Here is a 25715-nt window from a genome sequence, read left to right on the forward strand (position 1 = left end):
TATAGGCAGAGCTCCGGGATAGGTGCAGTCACAATGTTGGGTTTAACTATTGGGCTCCCAACTGCCGCCTGGAGATTGAGGACCAGTTTTGCAGACAGATTTGGAAAGATGTAAAAGCAATAGGGTTGTTATGGTGAGTGATTTTAAGTTTCCTTATATTGACTGGCAATCAATTAGTGCTAGAGGTTTGGATGGTGCAGAATTTGTATGGTGCATCCAGGAGGGCTTCCTGAGACAATGTGTAGATTTTCCAACTAGGGAAGGGGCAATACTGGTCCTGGTATTAGGGAATGAACCAGGCCAGGTGGTCGAAGTTACAGTAGGGGAGCATTTCGGGAAAAGTGACCATAATTCAGTAAGTTTAAAGGTGCTGGTGGATGAGGATAATAGGAGTCCACTGTTTAAGGTGCTTAATTGAGGGAAGGCTAATTGTAATAACATTAGATGGGAACTGAGGAATCGAGACTGGAGGCGGATGTTTGAGGGCAAATCAACAATGGCCATGTGGGGGGCTTTCAAACGTCAGTTGATTAGAATTTGGTATCGGCATTTTCCTGCGAGGATGAAGGATACGTATGGCAAGTTTCAGGAACCTTCGATAACGAAGGATATTGTGATATTAGTCAAAACGAAAAGGGTAACATTCGTATGGTCAAGAAGGCTAGGAACAGATGAAGCCCGTGGAGAATATAAAGAAAGTAGGAAGGAATTTATGAAATTGTCTGGAGGGCTAAAAGGGGTCATGAAAAGTTACGGGCAACCAGGATTAAGGAAATCTCAAGTCCCTTTATACATATGTATAGAGCAGGAGCCTGGGAAAGGGTAGGCCCAGTCAGGGACAGAGGTGGGAATTTATGTGTGGAGCCAGAAGAAATGGGAGAGATGCTAAATGAGTACTTCTCATCTGTATTTAACAAAGAGTAGGACTTAGCCGTCGATTTGCCTAGGGAAGAGTGTGTACATAGCGTGGATCATGTTGAGATCAAAAAAGAGTAGCTTTTAGGCGTCTTGAAGAATATTACGGTCGATAATTCCCTTGGATTGGATGGCATCTACCTCAGAGTACTGAAGGAGGCAAGGGAGACGATTTCTGGGGCCTTGACATAAACCTTTGTATCCTCACTGGCTACTTATGAGATCCCAGAGGACTGGAGAAATGCAAATGTTGTTCCATTGTTTAAGAAGTGTAGCAGGGCTAACCGAGCAAATTACAGGCCGGTGAGCCTTACGTCAGTGGCAGGGGAATTATTGGAGAAGATTCTTCGTGAGAGGATTTACTAACATTTGGAAGCAAATGGGCGTATTAGTGAGAGGCAGCATGGGTTTATGAAAGGGAGTTTATGTCTCTCCAAATTGACCTAATTTTTAAAGGAAGAGACAAAGATGATCGAGGATGGAAGGGCAGTGGATGTTATCCACATGGATTTCAGTAAGGCCATTGACAAGGTCCATCAAGGCAGACTGCCACAGAAGGCAATGTCGTACAGGATCAGAGGCGATCTGGCAAGATAGATGCAGGATTGGCTTGGTCATAGAAGACAGAGGGTAGCAGTGGAAGGGTGCTTTTCTGAATGGAGAGCTGTGACTAGTGGAGTTCCGCAGGGATCAGTGCTGGGATCTTTTGCTGTTTGTAGTATATGTAAATGATTTGGAGGAAAATGTAACTGGGTTAATATGTAAGTTTGCAGACGACACAATGGTTGGAGGAGTTGCAGATTGTGAAGAGGATTGTTAAAGGATACAACGGGATAAAGATCGGTTGGAGACTTGGGCGGAGAAATCGCAGGTGGGGTTTTATCGGACAAATGCGAGGTAATAATTTTTGGAAGATCTAATACAGCCAGGAATTATACAGTAAATGGCAGAACTCTTAAGTGCATCGATGGGCAGAGGGAGCTTGGTCTACAGGTCCACAGGTCACTGAAAGTGGCAACCCGGTCGGAAAAGCTAGTCAGGAAGGCATATGGCATTCGTGCCTTCATCGGCAGTGGTATTGAGTATAAAAGCGGGGAAGTCATGCTGCAGCTGTGTAGAACCTTGTTTAGGCCACACTTGGAATATTGCGTGCAATTCTGGTCGCCACATTACCAGAAGGATATGGAGGCGTTGGAGAGGGTGCAGAGGAGGTTTACCAGGATGCTGCCTGGTCTGGAAGTTATTAGGTATGAGGAGAGGTTGGTGAAACTCGGATTGTTCTCACTGGAGCGACGGAGATTGAGGGGCGACTTGATAGAAGTTTACAAAATTATGAGTGGCATAGACCGATTAGATAGTCAGAAGCTTTTTCCCTGAGTGGAAGAGTCAATGACTAGAGGACATCGACTTAAGGTGAGAGGAGAAAATTTTAGAGGAGATGTGCGGAGCAAGTTTTTTGCGCAATGGGTAGTGAATGTCTGGAATTCGGTGCCAGAGGAGTTGGGGAAGCACGTACGATAGTGGTGTTTAAGAGGGAACTTTACAAATACATGAATAGGATGGGAATAGAGGGATACGGACCCCGGAAGTGCAAAGTTTTTATTTGACGGGCAATATGATCGGCGCAGACTTGGCGGGCCGAAGGGCCTGTTCCTGTGCTGTATTTTTCTTTGTTCTTTGTTGTTCTTTGTATATATTTTTTAATTCCACCGAATGTTTTCGTCTGAAACACGAAAAATTTGTGCGACTTCATTACGTAGAACTGCATCGAACATTTGATCATTCCTCAAGCTGCTTCTAACTTATTGATTAAGCAGCTTATATTCAAGAGAATTTAGGAATCCTTCACCCTCCTTTCCTTTGGTTGTGACGTTCCCCACTCTGTACTTGTTAAATTAAAGCGCCCGGTATTGTTTCCGGTTAATGATTCATGTCACTGAAGTTTGATGATAAATTAACTCCATAATATGCTGCGTGTTATCCTGGAATCTATAAAACCGGCCGAACTACTTTATATTGCTATTTCTGCTTATATGACTATATTGACTTAGCCGATCATTGCTCTGCGAAATTGCTCTCCTGTAGAATTGTCATCATACCCCGAACAACATCGCCACCAACTTTATTTTTCTTTTCCCTATCCTTCCAGAGTTCACTGCAGACAGAGACGTCCTTTTCCCTTCACTGCGCACGTATTCTGTTAGATTCAATATATCAAGTCATGTGGCACCCTCTGCAGAAAACTCATCAATCGTTTACGGATGATTCTTTGGATTGACTTGCGTATTCCATTACAACCTTGAAGCCGGTTTTTTTTTTCATTCACTTGCTGCTCTTACGCAATCATTCCACGTAGTGTTACTGTTCCAGAAACTTCCAGAAACCAAGACCTGCCACAGATATCTCAATTCCTAAAACATTGCATGCAATTTCAATGTTCATATTTATATTATTTCATAATGTTGTTCTGAAATGCTTCTGAAATCTCCTGTTCTCTGTAGGGAACCTGTCATCTATCAGGTACAGAGCTGATATTCTCAGGGACATTATAGGAGAGTTAAATTTCCACGAAGTTCTTATTAATAACAGAGATAATCCATCGAGAGACGTAATCACGAATCATGGCGAACGGCAATTGTTACATTATTAATCAAACATGTTCAGCCATGCAGGTTTGCCCGAACACTTTATAATTCTATCACTTAATTTTATTAACTGGACACATTGTCGAGGGAAATTGAAACATTTCAAGGCCCAGATTTTAAGTTCATTAACTATCCCACTGGCGATAAACGGCACAACGGATAGAGGAAGTAATAGAAATTATGTCCATCATTGCCTATGGATATTGTGCGATTCAAGTCTAACATGAAGATGCTACTGTCTGCATGCTTTTGTGAATACAATAGTGCTATGTTCACCTTTATACAACAGTGATGAACATTGAATAATTCGACTCGCAGTTGATACAGGAATGGTTCCCTTCACTGGTGAGTATTGTAGAATACTAGCCCCGTGTACTGTAAACTTTAAATTCCTCCTTCTCATTTGCTCACTGGGATTTACATTGGCCATGTTTATTTGATAGCGCCGACCTGCATACGTAGAATTCACTCCATAAACTAAGTCTACGGCAGCACCTGGTACAATGTTTATATTTCTCTACATGGTCCCTGATAGACCAAAAAATTCCAGCTGTTTCAAGATCAAGCCAAAAAATTCCGCATGGCCCATAGAATGACTCATCAAGTGGCCGAAAACTACAAAGCGAAATAGTTTTCAACAGTTGACGTCTTGCAAAGAGACTGAGAACAGACAGAAATCGGCAGCATCAATAAAATGATGGGACACTCCTTGACTGATCAACACACAGAAGCTTTATAACTTCAAGCAAGACTATATTATAATATAATCAAATTTCGTGCACTGCGCTGGAATTTTACAATCAGTGATAGAATACGTTGTGCATATGTATGTAGTAATTATTTGCCACTGTCAATTTTACTGAGTGTTTGTCACGAAACAGACTTGTGCACCTGACCCCAGTTGCCATGCCTTACTGGGAATATATATCAGTGCAGAGTTGCAATGAGGGCTAGCACTAATCAGATTTTAATACCTTACACCAGCGATCATGAATCAATGGGAGTTTCTGTCCGTTTAGATTTGTGCAAGCTGAAAGAAAGAGGGAGGTTTTTTTCCTGAAATCGTTATTTTAGTATACTGATATTTCTACTCCGTAGAAATTTTCTTTGCTTAAGACATTTTAACATGCAACAACCTGAGGAAGTTTTACGTTTGTTAAAAATGTTTGGTGATAATTGTATAAAGGTAAATGGATCGATCGACATTGTTCCTTGTGGTACCCCTCAAGTGGAAGTTGATTCTGACTATTTACTTACTCGATCTGAAAGTGTATCGTTATTCCATTCCTTCGTTAATTAACAATAACAAACGAGCATGCGTACGAACAATTAGAATAAAAATTAACTGAAATGTAGCAGGAGTTGGCCACTCTGCCCCTCGATCCTTCTCCGACATTCAGTAAGGTCACTGCTGATCTGAATTAACCTCGGGCTTACTGCCGTTAACAGTTCACCCCCAACTTCAGCAAGCATTTATCTAACTCAGCATTAACAACTGTCGAAAATACACTGCTTCCACTCTCTTTTGAGTAAGGGGAGTAAAGGTCTCACTTGCCCTGAGAGAAGATAAAACGTTTTCTTCATCTCTATCTTTACCGAGTGTTCCCTTTAATTTAAACTGTGGCCCCTAGTTCTAGATACTCCAACAAGAGGAATGATCACCTCCACATCCATCCAGTCAACACTGTTCTGGATTTTAAATATTTCAATCAAACCACCTATTACGCATTAAGCTCCAGTGGATGCAGCCAAGTCTGTGAAATGTTGCCTCAGAAGGCAACCTGCCCATTCCTGGCATCAACCTATTTAACCGTCTCTTAACTGCTTCCAGCACATGTACATCCTTCTAAAAATAGGGAGGCCAATAGTGTACAGAATACTGTAGTTGTGGCCTCACCAGCTCCCTGTACAAATGGAGCATACTTACATTAGTATTAAATTCTCACAGTATTAACCGATAACATTCTGTTAGCTTTCATAACTAATTGTTGCACTAAAGTACGGTGCATCCACCGTGCACCTTTATACGCAGCACGTCTTGAAAATAATCCACTGACTTTTGATAAAGAGGATTTCCGATCTACTTAACTATGATGAATCCGTCAGTTTGCATTGTTTATTTGTTAAGTGCGCTGTCATAACATGTTTCCTCTTGTTAATCTAACTGGCCTATATTTCCCTGCTTCCTGCACTGCCTTCCCCCCTCCATAACTCACGCCCCCCGCACCCTATGTAATTAACGAGTTCCAATCCCTATTTTCAAATCGAATGGAAAGTTACATTATCATCGGCATTTTGAACTAAACAAAACCAACGCCTAAATTATCTCCCTCGCCACTTATTGTAGGTCCGCAGGAGATTAAGTTCATCTGGACCTGGCGCTTGTCAGGACACAGCCCCCAACATTTGATCAGAGCCACATCTCTGCCATTCTGCTCCCTGATTTACAGGTATTTCTGGAATGTTGCGTGCATCATCTGTAGTGATGAGCAATACAAATCACTTGTTCAGTTACTTTGCCGGCTCCGTTATTTCCAATTCATAATTTCCCAGGCTTCCTTTACCAACGCTTACTTAGTTAATTATTTTCTTATTGGAAATCTATAGAATTTCTAACCACGCTCTGTTTGTCTCCAGCTTGATTTCCCCCATATTTTAATGGTTCTACCCTTATTCATCTGTTTTGGCATTCTTTCATGTTCTGTACAATCTCTCCAATCTCCGGACATCCCACCAGCATTTGCACCGTTAAGTGTTTTAGTTTTTCATCCCGTTAAGGTTGATATTGTCTTTATTTTTTTTTTATTAGTTAGCCACGTTTGGTGGGCCCACGTCTTGATTTTTTTCTTTTTTCCTTTCTAGTCGGAAAGTAGGTATTCTTTGTATTCTGAAATATCCCTTTAACTGTATTTTGCTGCATTTCTATTGACCTATTCATTAACATCATTTAACAGTTCGCTTTAGCTGCATCTGCACTCATGCCCTCATCATTGTGCTTACCTACGTTTAAAATGCTAGTTTGGTACACCATTTATTCCATCAAACTGAGTGTTAAATTCAGTAATGTTTTGATCAAGTCTACCTAGCGCGCCGTCATAATGAACTATTTAATTAATACTGTCTTATTACAAAGTACCAGGTTGAGCGCTGCACTATAGTTGGATCCCGAACGTCCAATACTGCTATCCGTAAACCATTCTATGAATCCTTCAGCTGCTCCCATTTGTTGATCAGATCGTTACAGTTTATGTAGATGAGTATCCTCCATGAATTACGCTCGGCCTTTCAGATATGAACTCATTATTTGACGATTAGTACTTTGCCCTACCCATTACTGCTCAGATTCTGAACACCACTTCCAAAAGTGATTTCTTCAGCTCATCATTTTCACTTCTTCCCAAACGCGTTCCAAATACTGATTTCCCTCTGTGTTTTGTTATCATCGTCGGCAATCAACAGAGACACTCCTCCATCATATGTCTGTCAAACTCGGTACGTATGGCAGATTTTCTTCCCTGAAGGACATTAATGAACCAAATGTGATTTTGCAACATTGATTACATTTTAATCATCATCATTTCTGAGACTAGTTTTCAATTCCACATTTTATGAACTGAACTTTCCACCAAACCATGCCCTATTCGAACTCGAATCCCCAAATCATTAACATGGGATTCTGGATAACTGGTCCACTAATATTATCACTTGGCCACGGCCTTATTTTAATTCTGTCTTCTGAGATCGTTTTGAGATTTTGTATCAGCTTTTTGCCTATATTATCATTCGGATTCTCCATTAGTTTAAGTTTGGAATGCATAGTCACAAGTAACGCACTTTAGTTAGTTTTTGCCATTTCACTGAAAGTCCCATTTTTAAAAATGATAGCCACAGCACAAGGTGCTGGAAACCATGAATGGGGGAGATGACGGACAATTTCGAATACAATTTTTTGAGTGTGTCGCTATTTTATTCCCCTTTTCAAGTTGTTCACTCCATTTCTCTAACTCCCTCTCCGATTCTGACTTTGGAGGCGTCGACTGGTTGGTGGGATCAAGTCCCTTCCTTCTCTTCGTCTTTGCTGACATCTTTACATTTTCTCCCTTCTGCTATTGTTCTCCACTTTGTTTAAACTGACGTAAGTGTGGTTAAAAAATGAACACTGGAGCCCTTCCGTTCTTGCAAGCTATCATATAACCAATATTTACCACACCTCACTTGATAAGCCTTCTGAAATACTCACATCTCCCAAACCCGGTACTTCCCCGAGAACAACGTTTTATGCCTCAAATGACAAGTCCATACCAGTCAGATTGCAGAAACAGACCGTGACCTTATTCTTTTTGGGGAAATTATCACTTATCTTTCTCCATTATAGAGGATGGTATTGAGGATGGAATTAGATTTACGTTGAACAACATTTTCAAGGCCATTACAGCCTGGGGTTGGAATTGAACCTGGGGCTCACTTGTTCAATGAATGGGGCTTTACCAACTGAGCCACAAGATCGCAAACAAATGCATGAACAATTTGTTATAACTGCCCATCCGTAAGTTGATGTGGTAACATTCAGCCTCACTATGCGATGAGTAAATAGAAGCGAAAGTTTATCAACAAGCGGAAATCTCACAGGTGAGATCGGTATGAATTACACACTTGTGTTTCGAGTTAATGGGTGCCTATACTTTCATAATTTTCAACAGGCTAAAAAACCAAATCATAGAATTGAAGTGTATTAAGAGCACGGAGGCAGGTGGCTGTTCTCATCACGCCGTTTCCAGATGCCCATATCGAGAAATTCCAAGGAAGATGGAAGAAGACCATTGGAAGGGTTTCCGAACACTTCGACTACAGTCGAAAATTTGTTCGTCACAAGCTCCAGATGTCAGCATCCATTTGGTCATTTGTTCACTGGATCGTTGAACAGCTCTGAAATCTCATGTGCTGTTTGCTTGTCAGGTCTATTTTCCCCAGGTATCACATAAAATCTGTTGCTCCTTAATAGGCTACCTTAAAATCAATCCTGATTGTTTCGAATGCCATTAAAGGAAAGCTATGATTTCTGATCCTTAAAGCTTGCAAACTGCAGTCAGGAGTATGAGCACAGATGTCGAGATGTCAAAGGTTATAGAATTAAGAAGCAAGAGAAATAAGACCTAATTGAACAGTTGAAGATTAGATCCCATGAGCAAACAAGCGTTTAATTGTAATGTAAAATTGGAAAGTCTGTGAGTGAGTAATGTCCTAAAAGAGGAGCATTCAAAATGCCTGTCCGAAATCAAAAATTGAATTTTCAAAGAAATATTTAGTGCTCGATTAAAAACAATATCCAGCCAGCATAATTTTCAAATTAAAGATTCCTGTTCTTAGTGACAGAGTTTTCTTCCAAGTGATTTTATCTGGGAAGGATCAAAAAATCATATCGATTGGAGGGGAAAGAAAAAACACAGACAATGATAATTATGGATTGAGCACGCCTAGGGAGCTACTTAGCATTATTTTAGCATCATGGGAAATAGTTTGCTTTAATTTCTTGTTGTTATATTTTAATCTCTAAGAAAGTAAAGCACTCGTGTAAAATTATAAGGTGGATCATTGATAGGTGTGGTCTCATAGGCTGGCACTGACACAACACATGCACATGTACTGAAACTGTCCCGGATGTATTTTGAGATGCAAGGAAACACGTAATTAATGTTTACACGCGTCTGAAAAGGGGGGATACGTTCCACTTTCCACCTTTCATCCAATAGATGCTGTGATTGGCGAGATCGATTCACTGTTCGTTTGTACCAACCAATTTATAATGAGATTGAAAATATTCCACCTGGCGAGGAGCCGACTCAGGCAAATAGATCAAGTATAAATTTTCCTTTCGCACCGAATGTTGACTGGGTAAATGTCGCTTTACTTTCCTTTGTTTTCTTTTTAAGTGACCATGAACTGAATGAACTCGATCAGCATTCCCCTCTTTGTACTCATTTACAGGAATCAGATTCCAGTGGTTGTGCCTTTGTCCTTCTGTGTTGTGAAATGAGACATGAGTTTGGAAAGATTCTCATTACTATTTATCATTCAAATAATGTTTATTTTTGCCCTGTTTTGGCGTAAAGTGCCAGCAGATATCAAGGTTTCTGTTTCCCGCTCGGCTGCAGACTACGAACTTCAGGTATCCGGATGCGCGTAGAGGACCTCATCCGTTGATTGTCTAAAAACAATCAAATCATGCTAACGGTGGCAAACTGCAGCTGAACTAAAAATTGGAGGGAGGTTGAATGATAATCATACAATCATTTCGAGCAATTAGTTAAGTAAACCGTAGATGAACAATCATGGGTAAATGTCAACTACCACGAAATTAAAAAGCTGATGAGTTTGACAACGATGTTGAGGGCACGGATATCAACAAGGCTTACAGTAAAACTTCCAACCTATTATGCAAGAAACGCAATCTATCTGGACTTGATAGAGAGCATAAGTTTGGAAATAAGAGGATTATAATGATCATAGTATATTGGACTTTAAGTTAATAGCAAGAAATGACAAAGATCTTTGCAATAGATTGGGGAGCACAACCAAATTTGAATGAGTGGAATAAAAATTGTTTAAAAATTGCAATATTGGCAAATACTTATGTATGCCAACAATGAGAAAGGTTTATATAATTCTTAAAGAGTCCAGGAAATATATTGATTGACAAAATATATGATCCATTGAAACACAAGTGAGACACTGTGGCTGAAGAAAGGCATAAGGAACAAATGGAACAATGTTTAAATTGAACAGGCACTCCGTCATTTCGCGCTGAAACACCCGTCATAAGTTGGCACTGAAGTGGCCGCCTTACTTCTCATTCGCAATTTAGCTCCATTTCCAATCTTCAATTGTCACTGTCACTGTCAGCGATATATGGCCAGAATTTTAAAGCAAAGTATGTCACTGTGAAAACTGCTACAGTGACCATAACAGCGGTCTCTGTGCTGATCTATTGGGAGAATTTGCCATTTTTATTTGCTCAGGAACACAAATGTTCATTTCTCAGCAACTGAAAAAACTGCAAAAACGGGTGATCAACAAACTGATCATTAACAATCTTCACTCGGGTTCCCGCTCTGACGCGGATTTTTTTCCATCGTCTTCCGGGGTAGCGGAATTTTCGGATGTATTTTATCTCCATTTCTCAATTTTATTTTATATTTTATTATTGAATTGTTTGACAATCAGGCACATGTTAACAGCTACCAGAGACCGCAGGGGACTCCGGGCTCAAAACAGCAAGAATCAGAATGACACAGAGGTGGAAAACAGAATAAAACCCTTTATTTGCCTCTTCACTATAACAGGCAGTTTTATGATGCTGTGGTTGACAGCTGCTGTCTGTTCTGCAACTATCAGCTTAGCCGTTAATTACCGACCCGATTTTACATCCCTGACATACGTCGCCTCTCAAACTAGTTATATGTTGATTTATTTGAGTTCCTGTCCAAAAACTTGCGTCTATGCAGCCACACAAGCTGTTACCATCCTGTCACGCAGATAAACCCCCTCCATATGAATGAAAGCAAACCGCGCTAATGCTCATGAGCTGAAAATCCTGCTTTTCATCCCAAACATTTCAGGTTCTTTGTTAAAATACATTTCAACCAGTTTCCTGAACACCTGTTTTTGCTGTTCGTTCCGTTTCTAGCAAATCTACATTATCTAATTGATCTGCGTAAATTATTTGTGTTTCAAAGTTTCGGGTCAATGGGTTTAATTTAATGCATTCTCAAGTCAGGGAACTGATGGCAGAAGATAATCATTTTAATGATGGGGAGGCTGCGAGCGGTGTTTGAACCTTCCCTCCGAACCGCATACACAACACTCATGCACAACACCTTAACAACTCGGTCACCACAGCAAGACAAATGCAGCCTTTTTCCATGTCGGTACAAAATGTCAGGCATAATGTAATGTACAAAACATCAGACAATTGTCTGGAATCATTCACTCATCACCTTCACCCTCATGAGCCCTTTTCTAATCTCCCAGCTCATGTCGAAATGAAACTCCTGAATCGCGGAATCCTATCTTTCAGAAGGAAGCCTGTCGGCCCATCGAGTCTGTCCATGCTCTTTGATAGATCTGTAAATACTGTTCATCAATCCAGCTTTTCCCCATTACCCTGTAAATTAGTTCCATTGAAATCCCGATTGAATCTGATTTCACCTTCCTTTCAGGTGAAAAACAAAGTCGCGTGAAAACTGGCAATATGAAAATAAACAGAACTGCCAAAGAAAGAAATGCAACATAAGTTTGCGATGCCTCTTTGTGGACAGTGAAGGCGGCTGTGGGATGCATGTGAAACGAAGCCCGGGTCGCGCCTTCGGTAGAGCATCAGACTTTTATCCTGAGTGTCCAGGTTTCCATCGCTGTTTGGGCGTTGCCTTTTTGGCTCATGGTGTTCACTCCCAGCAAAACGGCAACAAAACGAATCATGCAGGTTGAATTCTTCAAGGAGAACTGAAGAAACGGAGAACCTTTTAGTTTGAAGAAAAATACCCACCGTCTCGTAATTGTGGTAGCTTCGATCGATTTTAGAATTGTTTCCGGATTTCCAGCTACTCTAAGTGTGAAAAGTGCTTCCTGATTTTTCCCTTGGTTGGCACGATCGCTGTGGATCAGAGGCAAAAACATGTCAAGATTCAACCCCATTCTTACTGGCGGGAGAAACAGTTTCTCCGTGTTTAACCTAACAAATCACTTTAACAGGTTTAAACCTTCATTCTTCTATACTCAAGGAAATAGAAAAGTTTGGAAGCACTGAAAAGGGTGGGAGTGGGGGTGGGGGGTGGGGGGGGGGCGTGGGGGGGAGGGGAGCGGTTGGGGGGGGGGCGGTGTTATGCAGGGATCAGCAAAAAGGCGAAGGATTGACACTAGGTGAAGTTCTCCTTCTGAAAGCCAGCACAGACAGGATGGGCCAAATGGCCTTCTGTATTGTGCCCATTCTATGATTATGTTCTCTCTGTCAGTGTGTATGCAATGAGTTGAGGTCACAATGAGATTCTCTCAACTGAGACTTGGACACGACCCCAGGTTATGGTTGCCGTGAGGCTTGGAATACATCGACAGCTTTTACTATTTTTCGTTCTTGGGTGAGAGAATTGCTGGCAAGGCCAACATTTATTTGTGGAGCCTTCTTCTCTATTATAGATGTTTAATTCTCCACCATCATTCGCCACTGTACGTGCAAGCTCTGCACATCTTAAATCTGATCCTTTGATTGTGGGATCACATCGAAAGCGATTGTCTATGAGGACAAGAGGCAATAGGCACAAAAACCAAGTGTTGTAATGGGAATGAGGTGCACAGGATTTGTAGAAGGCACTAGTTGAGTCTCAGTTGTTGTATCAGGTCTGGCTCTGGGCGCTGCTCTTTCGGAACGATGTGATGATGTGAAGGATGTTGGAAAGAGGGCAGGAAAAATTCACGAGAATACTCCTGGAATGAGGAACTTCAGTTATGATGGTAGATTGGAGAAGTTAGGACTGTTTTCCTGGGAGAAAAGAAGGCTGAGAGGAGATTTGATAGAAGGATTGAAAATCACGAGGTGCCTGGTCAGAAGAGACAGGGAGGAAGTGTTACCGTTCGTGAAATGTTCAAGACTTCGAGGGTAGAAATTTAAAGTAGTTCGTTAAAAAAAAGCAAAAGTGACACGAGGAAAAACTTTACTTTCCCTGCAAAAAGTGGTTAAGGCCTGGACTGCACTGCCCGAGAGTGTGCTGGCGGCAGGTTCAAAGGAAGCATTAAAAAGAGAGCTACACTGTTGTCTGGCTTTAAATCCGTGCCTGCGGACCTGCGTGCTAGGGTACAATTCATTGGAAATAACTTTCAAAAAAAATTATCAAATTCCTCCTGCAATCATGAGTATGGGTTTCGGTAAAGGGGCTGTCACTCGGTAAAATGTTGGGACTGAGCTGTGGTTTAGTGTCTGGATTTGAAGAGGGTTAGGAAGGAGTTCAAGAAGCAAACAAATTCCAGAGGGGGAAAACTGAAAGATTGGCGAGGAGGAAAAGCGAGGAATATGAATGGCGTTCTCCATCTTTCAAATTTTATTCAATGAAGAACCCAAAGGGAAAAGCATCCCTGTGCCAAGCAGCTGCTGATTAGTGCAGTGAGCGGCAAATAGAACTGAAATTAGCAGAATCCTGGTGTTTACTGAGGGAGGGGAAACGGGGTAAGCAAGGAAACAAAAGATGGAGGATTCTGAATAGCTGCCGTCAAAAAGCAAAGGAAATGAAGGAAAAAAGTAAATTTTAAAAATGAACAAAATGGTGGCAGAGATTAAAGTGTAAGTTACTCTGTCATGTTACGGTCACAGTTTACAAGATGCACGTTTATTGTCAGATTATTAATGAACTCTGCGTGTATATTCATTCGCAAATTGAGCATAGCCCGGCTCCTCTCGGTTTTAAAGTATCTTGTTTCAGCAAACTGTCCTCGATTCAATCTACCAAACCACTAATTTCACAGAAATTCCGATTCAGCCCAATTGAGGTAAAGGAGCCAGTTTCTGTGTTAACGCGCACACGGAAATGTCGCCTGACTGTGTGGGTTCAGGGCCCTTCTTTTCGACGTGCGCTCATATTCCGGGATCTCTGAAAGCAACCGCAGATTCTTGACTCTGTTGATATACAATCTTTATCAGCATCTGTCTCCCATATACCTACCAAATTTAAATTTTGTTTACAATTTCTCGTGCTTTCTCTGTATAAATACCAGAGCTTTCGCCCCTTGGGGGAATTGAACCCCGAACTCCTGCGTAACAAATGGGGGTACTAAACACTATGCTAACGAGTGAACTGAACTGCACGATGTGTACATGCTTAGATCTTCCACGCCTCTGACATGCACACACAAACTCATTTACAGCGCAGCAAAGCAATGATCATTGCGCTGTTGTAGAGGAGGTGCTTTCCGACTGATCTAAACGAGCATAATAATCGTCCTGGGTAAAGCAATCTATCATATATAAAGCCACAAAATGCAGTGGTGAACATGTGGTGTGTGTGTGTGTGTTATGCGGAGGTAATGATAGAGAGGTGGAGAGAGAGGCAGAGAGAGAAAGAGCCAGTGAGGATGCCAGCTGACTTGAGGATTGAGAATGTTATATCCGTGTTGAAGAAAGTAGCGGTTGGAAATCTTCTCATTAGAATTTCTCCCGCATGTGTTTTAGGAACAAAATCTCACTTTAACGGATCAAAAAAATCTCCGGGCTTGGCGTTTCTTATTTGAGAGGTTTAAAATTAACAATAAAAAAAACAAAAAATGCTGGAAAAGCTCAGCAGGTCTGGCAGCGTCTGTGGAGAGAGTAACCAAGTTAACGTTTCGAGTCGGCATGACTTCCTCAAACTGCGATTGGCGGGAATGGAACACGAATCAGCTGCGCGGAAGACAGATTATATCCCCCACTGCACCACTAACGCTGATGACAGGCCCTTCAATGAAGGGGAAAATGCCAAGACACTTACCAAGAGCGTTATCATTAAATATAAAACGGCCGGTTGCTATGCAGCCATTCACAATCTCATCTGGACACATCCTTTGTTTTTTTTACTAGAACCATTACAATTCTGTTCAGCTTTTGTACCATGAAACCTTTTCTCCCCTCCACCCCAACAACCCACCGCCCCAACGAAAACCCTCACTCAGCTCTTTTGTTAACCCTGCGCCCTCCCGCTCTCCACTGGTTTAAACATTGTATTCTTCTAATTTATTTTGTTCTGATGAAAAGCCATCGACCTAAACAGTTCACTGTGTTTGTCTACTCTGATGCTCTGTGACCTCCTAAACATTTTTGGGTCCTTTTTTTGTTTCTGTTTTTTTATTCACTATTCCAGTGACTACACCGTTTCCCTTTTCCATTTGAAAGGTTTGCGAAAAAAAGTTGCGAACAATATTTATATTCCTCGCTCTTGCTCCTTGCTAATCTTCCAGTTGTCTTCCTCCATAGATCTATTTGTCTCGTGAACTCCCTCCTAACGCTCCTCAATTCCTGACACTAAACCACAGCTCAGTCCCTATGCTGAAGCCACTGACTGCCCCAGTAATGAAGTCCCCCTTCCTGATTTCTGCAGTGATTTGACACAAGCTTACCAGATGCTAAGGGAAACAGATGAGTCAGTCGAAGAGCCTATTTCGATTGGCTGGTAATCTCGGAGTGTAAACATTAAAACCAGAGATTCCGGCATGGAAATTAGGAAACAATTCTACACACAAAGCGAGCTAGAACTTCAGGGTCACATTCTGTGAACGGAATCTAATGTTTGATTGATTGTTATATTTTCAATCTGTGATTGATCGAGTTTTGTTAAAGGAGGGTATTAAGGAATCTGAGGCAAAGGCGAGCAGATGGAGTTAGTAACAATTAGACGCAACATCATTGAACATATTCCAGGGGCTAACTCGCCTCAGCAACAGCAAACTTCGAGGGACACAACTCACCTACAGCCTTCTGGACTCAACATTCAGTTTAAGAAATTTACACCATAACATCTGCCTCTATGTTGGTTCTTGCGCCTATTTTTATTTTCCTGGTTTGGTTTTGTCACGATTCTTTCTTTCTAAATCATGTGACATTTAGGTGGTTGCTATGCTGCCACTCAGAACTTCATCTGGACACATTTTTTTATTCTTTACTGTACCCACAGGAATACAGAAATGTTACAGCGCAGCAGAAGGTCACTCAGATCAGCCTGTCTGCAGCAGATCTCCGAGTGAGACATTCCCTGGCTTCTCCCCCTAGCCCTGCACATTGTGCCATGAAAAATGTTGTCTCCTGCCTCACAGGCAATCACTTTCGAAACGACGGCACAACCACTGGATCAGATCGAAGCTCTGCAGTCCTGCCACATCGAGTCATGCATGTTGGTGGACAATTAAACAGCTAACTGGGAGGGGAAGCTGCGTGAATAAATGAAGGCCTGTTCACACAGCATTGTAAATGCGTCCTCCTGACTTGCACATGCCTTGCTTGGTTTGAGTGCATCAACTGTCGTTGTTGCACTTGGAACCTTTAAGCTTCGTTGACCAGTGAAGCTCATTTAACACTTATGTCTATCCTTGAGTATTTCTTTGATGCTATTTATTTTGGGCTTGTCTTGCAAGTCTTGCTGGAATGTGTCTATGTGATTAACAACTGACCAATTCTGCCGACTATTTCCGCACTAGAAAAATCATACGATGGACCCCTTTCTCTGCATCTGCTGATGAAGTTGTCCATGGGTTCGGTCTGTGGTGGAAATGACATGACATGTCGATGATGAATTCTGAAGTTGAACGTGATTCTGAACCGGTCTTCCAATATAACCCATATCTTTGCGCATCCTTTAGCTCTTCTGCTGTTAATTCTGACATGTTCAGCCTGCGTAGACCTTCATTCACAAATTTAGGCGAATTTTAATGGCTTCCTTGTCTGGCTCAGGCACACCTGAATCAAGAAACCATAGCTCTGTTCAAACTTTTTGAATTCGGGTGGTAGTTCAGCTGCATCCGAATTCAATCTGGGGAATTTTGTGGACATTTTGACAAAGTCCCTTTGACCTTCCTTCTTCTGTAGTACCTGGAATGACTGTCACTGTGGCTGCTTTTGCTGACTTTTCCAAAGTTGTGCCAATATAATCGCAGCCTTCTCTGGCCTGATGTTTATGCAGTTCTGTTTATTTATTTTCATTCTTTGACTCTCCCTCGCTCACTATCAATCCGGTCCACGCCCTGGTCAGTCGCCTTTCTTGACTGACCTAATCTGGAGCTGGTCCTTTTGAAACCCTCTCCCACTCACTGAACTCACAGGACATGCACTGCAATCTCACCATGAGGGATCCGTCTGCTTCCCTGCGCTTCATTTGAACACTATCTGACTCTGTTTTACAAGCTTTTCTGTACAGTCAGCGCGCTGTCTTCTTAATGCTTTCCGAACTTCGGCTCTCTTTAGGTCTGCTCAAAACTTCAAGAGTCGCCTCATGCCATGTAGCATAACCTGACACTGTTCACCAATCGGATCTGTAGCTAATCTTAATGCCAGGCTGTCTGGCCACCGCTGAACACTATTTTCTGTTGTTATAATGATGGAGGCGCCAACCACCATTCAAATATATGGCTAATGCTTTGAGATACTTTGCCCCATCAATTGCATGTCGTCAGCTGTGGTGTCCTGGTAGTGAGCATAGCTGCTTTTCAAGCAGTTGATCTGAGTGCTATTCCCAACAATCGCAGTTTGTACATTTTATACTTCTGAGTTCAGGGGCTCCAAGCAGGAGTTGATTCTGATGAGATGCGATTTTGTTCCGAAAACAGACGCGGCTGTAATTCAAGTGAAGCGATTTCCAAGGTCCACTTATATAAGGGAGTAAAATAGTCATGGAGGGATTTGAAATTGAGAATGAGAATTTTATAATGGAGACACTGGCGGGTCAGGAGCGAGTTTTCTAGGTCAGCAATTGCGGGGTGATTGGTGCGGTTTCATATATTTAGATTAGGGACACATAAATACTTGTCCAGAGGTATAACGCTTCAAGACATCACAGCTGTGCTTGTTCTGCTCACAGGCAGCAGTGAAACTAAGACTGGATTTCATGGGCCATTTCCCTTCTAGTAAGTCATGCTGCTATCCCTGAAAGGCAGATTACAAAACCCAAGTACATTTTACCTTAGAATAAGCAGTATTTCAGTCTGATTTCTCAGGATATGACCTACATCACTTCAGATAAAACATAAATACGCAAGGAACTGAGCACAGCCTTGAAATTTTCACAGGAAACATTGAGTTGGGAAAGAGGTGAAATATTGAAAGAACTCATCTCAAAAAATTGAAAAATGCAGGAAAAATTCGGCTGCTCTGATAGTTTCGGTTTAGGGGGTCAATAATTGAAACCTTCGATAGACCTGAAATATTTACTAACCTTCCTCTTTGGGAGCTGATTGTAGCACCTTCTGTTATTATTTCAGATTCCCAGCGTGAGCAGTCTGTCCCTTTCTGAACAATAAAACAATCTCTGTGCTGGAATCGACATTCAAATAAAGAATTAGGAAGCAGCAGAGGGAAAACGTTCAGAGAATTAGTGAATTTTACTGAATCCGAGTAATCCTATCCCAGCACCACACTAAAGTTCAGGGAAAACCTTCATTATCAGCAATGAGGAACAAGCCTGAGTTATGTTTGAAATGGAAGATAAGTGAAGGTTGAAAACCTTTTTATTTGAATTACACCTGCGCGTGATTTCCCTGCAAGATCTCACCGAAACGGATCAAATAAAGATCCGAGTGTGGGGTTTCTGATTTGAGATGTTTAAAAAATCAACAAACTGCGATGTTAGGGAATTGAACCAGAGTCAACTGCTTGAAAAGCAAAGCCACTCACCACTATACCACCATCACCGAACTCGGTACTTTTGCAGCTGCAAAGTCTCCCAAGGCACTTAAGAGGAGCGTTATCGTTAAAAAAACAAGCTGATGCTCAGCCAAGAAAGGAGAAATTAGGTCTGGTGACAAAAGTTTTCTCAGAGAGGTAGACTTTCAGGAGCTTCCTAAAGATGAGAGGGAGCTGGAGAAGAGGAGGGGTTAAGGAGGGAGTCCAGAATTTTAGACCAGGATAGCTGAGTGCACGGTTGTCAATGCTGTAGAGATTAAAACCCGGAATGAACAAGATGGCAGAAGAGCAGGAATCTGGAAGTTTTGTTGGGCTGGAGGAGGTTACGGAGAAATGAAGAGGCGAAGACATGGAGAGATTTTAAAGTAAGGATGAGGGTATTAAAATTGAGGCATTGCCGGGGGAGGAGCCAGTGTCGGTCAACAAACACGGGGGTGATTAGTCAACTGGACTAGATTCAGGTGAAGTTCCAGGCAGCAGAATTTTGGATGAGCACAGGTATGTGTGGGGTGGAAGATGGGAGGCCGGCCAGGGGAACACTGGAATAGTCAAGCAGAGAGTGAACAAAGACATGGATGAGGGTTTCAGCAGCTGATGAGCTGAGGCAGGTTCACAGTTGGCCGATGTTTAGGATGTTCAAGTACTGAGTGTTCATCTGACAACAGCCTGTCAGTCTGTCTAATATCATGTAGTTATATCAGAGATATTAGGGGTAAAATGGATACAGCGTCAGCCATTATTGTTCAATATTAGGATTGTTACTGTGTTTGTATCTCTGAAACATTATGTCGCTGCGGGACTTTTCACATTTCACTGCAATCAGAAGCTGAACAAAATGTCCCAGACTGTGGCCAAGGACTGAGACCCTTTAAAGCTGACATTTGCCCCATTAAGTCGCTCAATTGGGAAAATTCCCTGCAGGATATTTACTGTTCATGAACCATTAATATCAATAATTCCTGTCACTGGGTTCACTGAGAGGGATGGAGAGTCAGTGAACAGACCGGAGTGTCACAGTTGTTCTGTTCCTGACTCTCTCCCTCCCGGTCTTTTAGTGAGGATCCGGTCTCCCAGGGAATGTGTTGTCCCCAATTCCGCCCGATTACCGTCTTTTAACACTGAGTGAACTGACAGTTGTCAGTACCTCCAGTATCGGGATCCTGGTAAGTTCATTGTGGTTCAGTGTTTAGACAACACATTAACAAACAAGGTTCACAGAAAATATCATAACTCAGATTCAGGAGGGGATCAGATACGTGGGCAATCTGCGCTCTCTACCTTCTGATTCAGGTTCCTGAACGTTGCGGAAAAATAAATGATATTTGCTGCATTGTTGATGTTGTGGTCGGAGGGCCCAACAGATGAGGCGTTTTACTTCCCTGTGTCGTGCAAGATTATCAGAAGATTGTAGGTTGGAGTCCTGCAATTTGTCCTATGATCATTTGACGCAGATAAATTGTCGTGTACAGAAGTTCTCGCACACTTTGTGTGTAGAATTCTTTTTTCTAATTCCCTCGGTAAAAACTCTGGCTTTAACTCATTGACGGTGGCACTGGGTCCGAGATTCCCAGTCAGCGGAAATAGTTTTGGGCTGATCTTACATGTTCAAATTTACAAAAAAATGTATCGAATCTCTCCTGCAATCATGAGGAAAGATCTCGGCAAAGGAATAGTCAGTGGGTTAAATGTAGGGACTGAGCTGTGGTTTAGTGTCGGGAATTGAAGAGGGTCAGGAGTGAGTTCAAGAGACAAACAGATTTACAGAGGAAGAAAACTGAAAGATTGGCGAGGAGGAAGAGAGAGGAATATGAATGCCCTTCACCATCTTTCAAATTTTATTCAATGAAAGATCAAAAGAGAAAATAACATCTGTACCAAGGAGATGCTGATAGTGCAGAGACCAGAAAATAGAGCTGGAATTAGGAGAATCATCGTGTTCACTGAGAGAGAGGCGATGGGATAAGAAAAGAAAAGTTGCGAGGGGGCGTGGATGAATGGTTGGATCCTGAATAGCTGCCATCCAAAAGCAATGGAAATAAAGGAAAAAATACATTTAATAAATGAACAAAATGGTGGCAGATGTTATAATGTAAATTACTCTGTCATGTTACACTCACTGTTTACAAGATACTCGTTTACTGTCAGATTATTAATGAATTCTGCCTCGTTAGTCATTAGTAAATCGAGTGTGGCCGGTTCCTCTCGGTTTTAAAATACCTTTTTTCAGCAAACTGTCCTGGGTTCAAGCTACCAATTCACTGATTTCACTTAAATTCCGATTCAGCCCAGTTTAAGTGAAAGAGCCACCGTCGGATGTTCGGACTCATAGGGAACTGTCGGCTGACTGTTGGTGTGAAGGGCCTTTCCTCTCAAGGAACTTTAATATTCCGGGATCTCTGAAAACAACCGCTGTTCCTGAATCTCCCTGTCGCTGAGACCAAATCTTTATCTGCACTCTCTCCTGTTTATAAAACAATGCCCAAGACATTTCGTGTGTTTCCTCTTAATAAAGATAATAGGACTACGATTACTCACCATCGGGGAACTGAACCCCGGTCTCGTGTGTGACAGGCGGGGATACTAAGCACTATACTAACGAGGAACGACTGAACTTTGGCACAGAGAAGAAAAACCTGGGGTTAACTTCACTCAGTAACAAATGAAAATGCTGAAGTGGCAAAATGTGGGACTGGAGGGGGCTTCCAACAGTTGTTTCCGAGACTTCTGATTGAAGTCGCTGTTGTTCAATTGCTGTCAGGAACTTATGATGCTTAATAACCCACAAATTGATAGATTTGTTGAATGAAAGAAATTAAATTGTCCTCCGATCAGCACGTTCATATCGTGAAACATTCCTCTTTTCTGTAGTGTCTCGGTTTATCAATGGGAAAATCTGACCGCCAGTGAGATCCGCGGATGTAATACTCACACCAAACTTCCAGGGAAGTTGCCAATATGGGGAATTGTCAGTGAATACGCGGCACACGCCTATGCTCAATCATGCGCACGACTGAGGAAAAAATGTAAATTCTGCACCTGCAGTGAAAGTCTAGGAGAGTTCGGAGACAATGAAAATGTCATCAATTCAGGTTATCTGTTTTGTGGCAAATCCTGGCAAAATAACACTCCTTCTGACCCCATTTTGGGACTTTTAATAATGATAGGTATTTATTTTTCCTCTTGAAACATTTCCCGACCTGGAACCCAATGAGGGGAAAAAAATACCCAAATGTTAAAATGAAAGGTGAATATATTTATGTTCACCCTGCACTGATGGGGGAATACCCCCCTGCCCCCTGTCATTAATGTGTCCAGCCTCCTGCTGGGCCGCCGTCTTGCATTTGTGCAGCAGCTGTTTATTATTCGGTTCAGCTCTGTCTCTCCCGTCACTGGCTCTCCATCCTGTCGATGGTGCTGTCTCATGAACTCCGAGAAGGTAACGCATTCGCTTATTAAAATCACAAGACAAAGGCTTTTTGAGTGAAACATTTGGACCCAGACCGAGTGTTTAATTCACCACCCAGCAGCTCCTGGGAATCACATGCAATGCATTCAATTGCTTTTTAAATGCCTGGTTACTGGTTGATATATGCCCTCATCCTTGACTGTTTCAATGACATTCAAGTATAAAGGCTTCCTCCCGTCTGCTATAGAAGCTGCGCCCCTGCAGCTTGAGTTGTGCAGGACATCACTAGTGAAGATTGCATGTACCAGGCGACTTATAACCAGGTTTCTCTTTTCTACATTTTTCAGAGTCTCCAATTTTTCTGGTGCTACAAAACACATTTGACGATGTTGCAGTTCCACCTTCTCGTGCCCAGGGTTCTGAAAGTTAGGGAATTAATTTGAGACCCTGATAGTCCGATGGCTGCAAATGTCTGTTGCTGCTAAAAGATGATGGGATGTGAAAACTAGACAATGTGATTTCATTTCCTGAGTGAATTGTACTTGCGTCAAATCTCCTTTCCCACTCCCATACTTCAATCCTGCCTCCAGCAGGTATCCTTTGTGTGAAAATGGATTCTTGAGGGCCCTGTAACTTTGTAATTTCGGCATTCATGTGTGTTTGATTGGCAGTTACCCCCTGAGGTCTGCATAATGCTCGGAATAACTGCTGGTCTGTTTGCAAAATATTTTTTAAAATGTTTCAGTGATGGACATTGAACCATCGTAAAGATCGATTCAAAGCGTGATCTCTGCGATTTCTCATTTAAATTCCCAACCCGGAGACAAGAATAACTCAAAGCTTCGAGTCTGAACTAGGCAGGCCACTATATGCCTTACAGAGCGGTAGAGCAAGGACTTTCTTCATTCTCTCCGATGTAACATCCCTGACAAGGCCGTCATCCCCATCCCTTGAGAAAGGTTAAGAGACAACCACATTTCTGCAGGCCAGACTGGGTAAGGACAGCAGGTTTCCATCCCTAAAGGACATTTATGAACCTGATGGTTTTTTTTACAACAACTGATGATAGTCTAATGTGGGTCAGCATTATTTAAATTAGTTTTATATCGCAGAATTTCTCAACTGATTTGAAATTCGATCAGCTGCCGTAGTTGGATTTGAACCTGCGTCCCCTGAATATTAACCTCCCTGGATTACTAATCCAGTCACATGTCCAGAGAAAAAGGCCAGTCAATTAATGTAGGCCCCAGTCTCTCTGATCCACTGCTTGTGAGCATATTCTCGGGAATGTCGAGGGTGAGGACATGATGTGAACTCTCAGTGTGACCTAAGTTCACATAATGGAGGGAGGGTTCCACAAACACTCATCCACTTTTCATCTTCAGACCTGCTGTCAATTGCCACTGTCCATGCCCTCCAAGGGACCAAAAATGCCCCGCATGAGCTTTTCAGGATTCACAGCTTCAATGGAAAGAGGAAACTCGCAGATTACTTTATCTTGCTCCCCAGACAAATCCAAGGGCTATAAATTCAGAAGCCGTAGAGGGGGCGGGGGAACGGGGGCGGGGTGGGGGGTGGGGGGTTGGGGGGGCGGGGGGGGCGTCGGTTTGCGGGGATGATCCACGTGAATTTCACTACATTCAATGGCAGAATCTCTATTGACACAAATCTGTTTTCAGGCGCCTCAAACAATTCATCATAATGTGCAGGGTCCCGGCAATCACACACTGTAGAGGAAGCTGCTGATCTGTGGAGTGCAGCATGGGACAGAGAATTCTTACCCAGCTTGTCACACAGAGGACATGTTCGTACCTTGGCCCAGCTGTTCAATTGAGCCCGAGGTCTATAGTTCTCTACACACAGGATAACATTCTCCTGTCGCACGGCTTCCATTTCAGCCTGTCACACTCAGTAGCTGAACTCTAGTATGTATGGAGGTGGATAAAGTGATGTTGGATCTGCGATGCTGGACTGCGCATGTGCATTACCCAACCATGTGAGTTCTGCTGTTACCAAGTGAAGTCCAGCAGAATGTGGCTGTGAAAGCAGCTGGTGAGGGGCTCTGTGTCTCATGGGCCTGATGTGGCTGTTTTCATTCTGACCGGGGGCTAAACGTTGAGTCTCAGCCTCCTGCTGCCTTTCCTCCTTCCCTCTGGCTGCCTCACTCGGCACCTTTCCGCTGTCACTGTACAGAGTGTCGGTTTCACCAATGCTGAGCACCGCTCGGTGCCACAGGTGGAGGTTCACACGGTCCTGGTGGTAGATGGTTCCTCCTCCTCCTCATCCTCCAGCTTGGCCATTAAGCCTGCAAACAGCAGTCGGCTAGTCTCCAACCCAGGCCCGGGTGAATGACACTGTTTTCCCTTTCTCTGTGGAGGGCCACTTCCATTGCCATGGTGACCAGCGGCAGGAGGCTGCGCACTGACCTTGGTCTTCACTTTTTCACCTTCTGTGCGCTCGCTCCTGCAGCCCGGTCAGCAGCAGCGTCCAGCTGCAGATCAACAGTGTGCTGGGCGGCCTTCAGCTCCTTCTTTAACTCTGCAAAAGGAATATCTGAATGTCTCCGAAATCAGTCAATTCACACATATAGGATTGAATAAAAGGGTTCTTTGTTTATTGCAGCTATTAGTATCTGCCTCTGTAAATCCACCAGCGGCAAAGCGCCCAGGAAGCAGCTGCCACCAAGGCAGCCCGGAAATGTCCCTCCACTGGCGAAGTGAAGAAATCTCATCGCTACAGGCCGGGTACAGTCGCGCTCCGAGAAATCCACCGATACCAGAATTCTACCGAATTGCTTATCCGCAAACTGTCCTTCCAGCGCCTGGTAGGGAAATTGCCCAGGGCTTCGAATCTGACCTGAGGTTTCAGAGTGCGGCAATTGGAGCATTTCAGGATGCCAGTGAGGCCTACTTGGTTGGCCTGTTTGAGGACTTTAACCTGTGTGCCATCCATGCCAAAAGAGTGACCGTAATGCCCAAAGACACCCAGATTGCACGACGGAACCGGGGGCAGCGTGCTTAAACTCTTTGCTTCATCACATTTCCTCCAGACTATTTTGAAGTCACATTAAAACATTTTCTAAAACATTATTGGACCTTAGGTTTGTCTTCTTGTGGGGGCTGGGCCTTTATTTTGTATTTTTGTTAGTTTTGGGTGTTGATCGTGACTTAATGAGGAAATAGCGAAAGATTTTGTAAACATTCCTTCGAACTCTTGGCTCAGGTTGCAAAATAAACATTAGTATCTTTACAAAAAATGAAATGGTCGAGTTTGACCTATACATGCACGTCTAATCGGAGGTATTGAAGAAATGATTGTGCAGAGTGATTTTTTAAGCAGTTTTCTG

The 25715-nt window shown here is 42.6% G+C and overlaps 1 pseudogene; it reads left to right on the forward strand.

Moving 5' to 3' along the window:
- The first annotated feature begins 562 nt into the window (after positions 1-562).
- On the forward strand, positions 563-25390 carry LOC144673088 (histone H3.3A-like; annotated as a pseudogene).
- The last annotated feature ends 325 nt before the right edge of the window (positions 25391-25715 follow it).

Source organism: Cetorhinus maximus, unplaced genomic scaffold (genome assembly GCF_964194155.1).
Source record: "Cetorhinus maximus unplaced genomic scaffold, sCetMax3.hap1.1 HAP1_SCAFFOLD_254, whole genome shotgun sequence".
NCBI lineage: Eukaryota > Metazoa > Chordata > Chondrichthyes > Lamniformes > Cetorhinidae > Cetorhinus > Cetorhinus maximus.